At 40.8% G+C, this 6,016-nt stretch overlaps 1 long non-coding RNA gene across 1 annotated transcript in view; it reads left to right on the top strand.

The window, feature by feature from the left end:
* The first annotated feature begins 285 nt into the window (after nucleotides 1–285).
* LOC141540487 (uncharacterized) overlaps nucleotides 286–6,016 on the top strand; it is a 6,156-nt gene continuing 425 nt past the window's right edge. Inside the window, exons 1-2 of the long non-coding RNA XR_012481547.1 lie at nucleotides 286–718; nucleotides 1,669–1,964. This is a non-coding gene — a long non-coding RNA (uncharacterized LOC141540487). The remainder of the gene's footprint in view (nucleotides 719–1,668; nucleotides 1,965–6,016) is intronic.

Genomic DNA, 6,016 nt, shown 5'->3' with positions numbered 1-6,016 from the left:
CCCAGACCTAGCTGCCACAACAATACCTATTATGTTTTAAACCTAGTTGCCTTCATCATCACAATACCTACTATGTCCCAGACCTAGCTGCCACAACAATACCTACTAGGTGCCAGATTTAGCTGCCACAACAATACCTACTAGGTGCCAGATTTAGCTGCCACAACAATACCTAGTAGGTGCCAGATTTTTACCACAACAATACCTACTAAGTGCCAGACTTAGTACTTTGTGCCAGACTTAGTTACCACCACAACAATACCTACTATGTGCCAGATACTGACTAGGCAATGGGACTACCAGTACAAAAATGAGGAGGAGCTTGTGCTCTCTCTCTCTCTTGGAGGGAAAGGCATCCCATTAAAGAGTCCGGTTAGCTTTCCTTAATGATTGGGTCACGGAGAGGAGGTCCTACAGTACAAGGAGGCTCAGTGTTTGGTATCCCAGCAGTGTTGCCCCTGACTAGAAGGGCCTGAGCCTCCGTGGAGCATGTGTGATAGACAATGGGTGGACGTTCACTAGCTTTGGTAGAAGAGCTGCAGAGGAACTCTCTTCTCCTGCAAGGCTAAAGCATGTGTGCAGGAACTCTGGGGGGCTATCTGCCACCCTCCATGGTGGACTCAGCATTACTGGACTCACTACTTTGGAATCACTGATCTCGTGCTTCTTCAGCATCGGCCATCGCCTGTGGCCCTCTGCTGAGAAAAGGAGGGACAGGGTATGGCATTACCACAACCATTTGGAAGGGGTGATGTCCAATGGGATGGGATGGGCATGAGGGCACAGGTACTGAGAGGGAAGGGCTGGTTTTCCCAAGATGGCATCCTAAAGCAGGATGGCAAAGCCACCATGAGATATTGATTACTAGTTTAGATTCTGGATGCTTTCTTTGTTCCTAAAGGTATTTATACAGTGGCTGGCCAGCTACTTTTTGGCAGGTGTTTTAAATGGGCTTTATGCTTCAGGCAGGTCTGACTTTTGACCTTTACTTCTGAGGCATGGTATAGTGGAAGGGACACTGACTTCTGAGTCAGAGATCAAATCCCATTCCTGTCATCTACCATCCATGAACTTTTGAGCAAGTTATTTAACATCTTGAGGCCTCACTTTCTCCCCTCTGTAAAATGTGAGACCTGAACTAGACCCTTGGGAATCTTTAGCCACCACTTCTAGATCAATGATCCTAAGATCCCGGGATTTCTTCCTCACCATTGATTTGTAACAGAGGAGTGAGTGGGTAAGACAGAGGGAATCATAGACTGGCAGTTCGGCCTAACTGCTTCATCACTCAAATGTCAGACTGTCATCTCTAACTACTCTTTTCAATAAGTTGGAGAAAAAGGTATAGAGGATGAGGAAGTTAAAAAATATTGCCTTTACCAGGGTTATAAGCGAGAGACCCTCATCCTGCTGGCTTTCAACTCTAAGATGGGGGGGGGGGCTTTGGGCTGGATGACTTACCTGTTTCTTTCTATCTCTAAACCTTCGCCTCTTTAAGTCTCATCATGAGAAGAGCTGGACCTCATGATGGGTAGAAGAGCAGCCACCCAGGGCACCAAATGAAAAGAAGACGGGCATCATTTTAGCCATGATGTTTCATAATGGCACATTTCTTTAATGTGAGGAAATAACAGATAGCAATTTTCATTTTCTTTTTTCCCATGGCAGGTGGGATGTGTTGACCTAGAAGGCTCAAAGTCTCTGGAGAATGGGAGGGCATCATTTGTAGATTCTAGGCAGTACATTCTGACTGTGCATAGGGTGCACAAATGCCTCCTCCTGGCTCTGATTGTAAAGTTTTTAGAAGATATTATCATCTGACTATGTCTGGACTGTGGACCAAATCATTCCTTACACTCCATGCTGGCAGCCATTATTGCTTCCATGTCCCACGTTTCCACTGTGTTTTTCTCTCCATTGAGATCATCTCAGTTCCTTCGTCTTCTGCCAGCTCTTCTCCCCAGGTAACGCAGCCAATGAAAAGAAGCCTGCTGAGCCAGGTTTGTCTAATTCACTTAAAGCATAATAATGATTCTATCCATCACTTGTCCTCCTGGGTCAGACTTTTTTTCTGCACACAAGGCAAGATATGTCTTCACTGTGGAGATAGCGTCAGTATTTTGAAAACTCCCTGACTCTCGCACTTGAGACATTCGTCAGAATCGGTGTTTGGAAGTTGTGCTATTTTGTAATAACGTTGATGACTTTACAGCTATTAATATACAGGCCTTTGATTGGATTGTGCAAATTCTAACAATCTGTTATTATGTACCTCGGGAAATATGGCCTTCTTTTTGAGTTTTTTTGCAGTCCACAGATGGAAGTCCTATAAAAATACTGTAGGAAAAAACTTATCCCAACTGCTACCATCATATTTCTGAAAAGGGTCTCCAAGAATTTAGTGCGCTAAACTCAATGAATTTAACTTTCACTGAACAATTTAAAAATCGCATAAGAAAAATCATAATTAAAATGTCATTAAAATATGACCAGATTAAAAAAAAAGTGGCCAGTGAGAATGAGAGGCCAACAAGGCTCACTCTGGTTGGTCGCCAAGCTGTCTTTTGGATGTTCTCCAGCACTTGGAGTCCCCCCCCTTTTGAGGATTTATGGAAGGAAATGGATTTCAGTCACCCATGAATGGGCTGACATTTTTCATCTTTGGAGATTGGATAGAGAGTTTGCCTCAATGCCAAAATGTCCAGCCCCTGATATGTATTGGTCTGAAATTCACTTCACTCATTGCTCTTGGCAATTATTGTTGAAGAGATCCTCAACATAGAGAAGGAGTTTCCTCATTTGAAGAATCAAGTATATTAATGAAATCACAAGTTCAGCACTGGACTCTTTACCTTTGTTAGGACTACCCATCTGGAACAGATCCATTGAAATGTTGCCATGATTGATATCCAATCATTTGGTGGGCTTTGTTAATTTACATGTGGAAAATAACCTTTCATGAAAAAAATAAAATGACTTATTCTGACATAATGGAAAAAAATCATAGTTTAAAGCTGATCACCATATGACTCAGCTTAAACTCACAGCTATCCCCCCCATGAAGCCTTCCATATTTGTCTTCCTCATATGAACATAGATGCTTATGCTGTTTCCTCCATTAGAGCGTAAGCTCTATGGTTTCTTTTTGTATTTTTATCCTTCATGTTCAGCACAGTGTCTGGCACAGAACAAAGCCCTAGTTAATCCCTCTTTGTTGCTAGATTGATAATTGCCTGGGGATTTTTATTACTACCATGACTATTTTCCTACTCCATAACTTTTTCTGGATCTCTCCCTTCTGCCAGTGTTGTGTTCCTGGAGGGTTGTAGCTGGGATGTTGGTACTTACAACCCCCTTCTTTTGAAGGTAAATTGGATGGCCTTAGTTTTCCCAGAGAAAATTGTGTCCTCAAATTCAACTTCTCCTGCTTGATTTCATCCAAGCTGATTTCTTTAGGATGAGTTGAAACACTCTAGTGATTTTCCAAAGGCCATCCAATTTAGCCTAAGTGCTTAGAAACCACAGCCCCGGTGTTACAGAAATCTCCACGCATCCTGGCTTGCTAGCTAGCAGCCTGTAGTGAGATCTCCTTCAAGCAAACAATTGCCAAAACTAGGGCTGGAAGAGGAGCTGTCATCTTTCAGGGAGATGGGTGACTCCAATGCACTTCTGTCTGATCACTCGGAAACTTTGTGGTCCTTAATCAAAAAGATCTAGGGAGTGGGACTCACAGAAATTCTTCCACTGGCTTGGATATTCTAGACCAAAGTGAAAGATGTCTCTCTTTGTCTCCAAAGCCCAGCAAATTTGTCTGAGCCCAGCAAGGAATCCCTGTGGTGAGATTTGAATTGGCCACTTCCTTATCAATTGCTGCAAGCTTAAAACTTTCATCCTAGACTTTGAAAGGATACAAAATCATAGTAGAGAAAAAAAAAGACTTCCCTTTAACAGAAAAAATAAAAGTTTAGAAAGGCTTGCTCATGTAACAGTGCAGAACAGCAAAGAGGCTGAAAGACAGCCTTTCTTCAGAGCTGGCAAGACCCATCAGGGCTTCTGTTCAAGATTTTTTAGGTGTTTTTTTTATTCTTTATTCATTTTCCTCCCACTTCACTTTTGCCCTGACGCCTCATCATTAGTCAATCAAAAGTATTGATTAAGCACCTACTATATACCAGGCATTGGAGAGGGAGGCATTCCTCATTTGCCTTCTCACATGGAGGTCACCTTGATTTTTTTAAAATAATGCTTTTGTTTTTAAGTTAAATCTATTTTCCTGCCCATTTTCTCAATCACTGAAAGAAAAAGAAAAACAAGAAAAATAAAATCTTTGGAACATATAAAGAGAATCAAGCAAAATAAAGTCCCACATTGGTGATGTTCTTGTTCTTCACCCAAAGTCACTCTCCTCTGGCCCAAATGGTGGGTGGTATGTTTTGGTGTTGGTTCTCTGGAATCACAATTTGACTTTAAAGTTAGCAGTACCTAAGTTTTGATTGGTCCTGGGATGGTTCAATACATTCATCATAGGATTGTAGAATTAGAGATGGATGAGTCCTTCAAGCCCAACCCATCCATTTTATAGAGCAGGACACAAGTCCAAAGAGGTTACCAGAATTGCTCAGGGTCACAAAGATTGTGAATGTCTGAGGAAGGAATTGAAATAGACTCTTCTTGATTCCTAGCTCAACATTCTCCTTGTTTTATCATGTTAATGGACATGACTTCTCAACAGATCTTAGCTTTCTATTGAGAATTGTCTTTCCTTCAATTGGGAAATCACTAAAGAAATTGTGGCATGTGATTGTGATGGGAAATTATTGGTCGATGGGAAATGATGAGCAGGATGCTCTCAGAAAATCCTCCATGAACTTGAGCAAAATGAATTGTACTGCATACAAAGTAATAACCATGTTCTGGGATGATCAGTTGTGAATGACTTTGCTGTTCTCAGTTGTATAATGATCCATGTCTACTCTAAAGGATGATGAAAAATCCTATCCATATGCAGAGACTGATTGTGTCTGAATAAACATTGAAGCATACACTCTCTTTTTTAAACTTTATTTTTCTTAAGAGATTTTATTCTTTTTTTTTAGGATGGGAGATTTATTTGTTTTTTCACAACCTGACTTTTATGGAAATGTTTTCCAAACTCCACATGTGGTTATTTAATGGGGGTTGAGGATGAGAATAAGTTAAAGAATCTGGAACTCAAAAATTTTAAAAACAAATGTAAAAATCATTTAAAATGTAACAGGGAAAAATAAAATAATTCATTAATTTTAAAAGAGAGAATTATCTTTTTCTAAATGAACATTTACCTATGTCTTGGAATGGAACAGATACTCTTGCAGGTGTTGTAGTTCCTGCTCCCAAAAACCATGCATTATCCTGATCAAATCAAACATGCTCAGAGCAAATGCAAGGTCATGAGGGGGATGGAGCGATAGCAAATTGGGGTGACCCAGGAAGGATCCGTGGAAGATGGAGGTGAAGGGCTGGGCTAAACTTTTGAGAACCTAAGGAGAGGAGAAAGGGAAGTCCAGGCATGGAGAACAACCTGGGCAAAGGCCCAGCAATGGGATGTGTGATATATGAGGGGCAGCAAATTTCTTGGGATTATGAACTGGAAGAGATGTCACAGGTTATTTAGTCCAGTCCATTTTGATGATGAGAAGACTGAGGTTCTGAGAGAAGAAATGATTTATCTAAGGTCATGTAGATAGAAACTGACATTAAAAAAGGCTGAGGTTTATATAGTACTTTACATAAAATAGAAGGAGCTGGATTGTGTAGTGTATACACAGCTGGAGACGGGAGTCAGCCAACTCCAAATTCAAATCCAGCCACAAAACTTAACTATGTGACTTTTGGCAAGTCACTCTCTATCTACCTCAGCTTCCTCAACTGCAACATGTGAATAATAATAATAATAATAATAATAATACCTAATCCTCACAGTTGTAATGAGGATCAAATGAGATCATATTTGTAAAGTGCTTAGCACAGTGCCTGA

The sequence above is a fragment of the Sminthopsis crassicaudata genome, chromosome 4, assembly GCF_048593235.1.
Source record: "Sminthopsis crassicaudata isolate SCR6 chromosome 4, ASM4859323v1, whole genome shotgun sequence".
In the NCBI taxonomy this organism is placed as follows: domain Eukaryota; kingdom Metazoa; phylum Chordata; class Mammalia; order Dasyuromorphia; family Dasyuridae; genus Sminthopsis; species Sminthopsis crassicaudata.
This window is presented reverse-complemented; position numbering and strand designations above follow the sequence as displayed.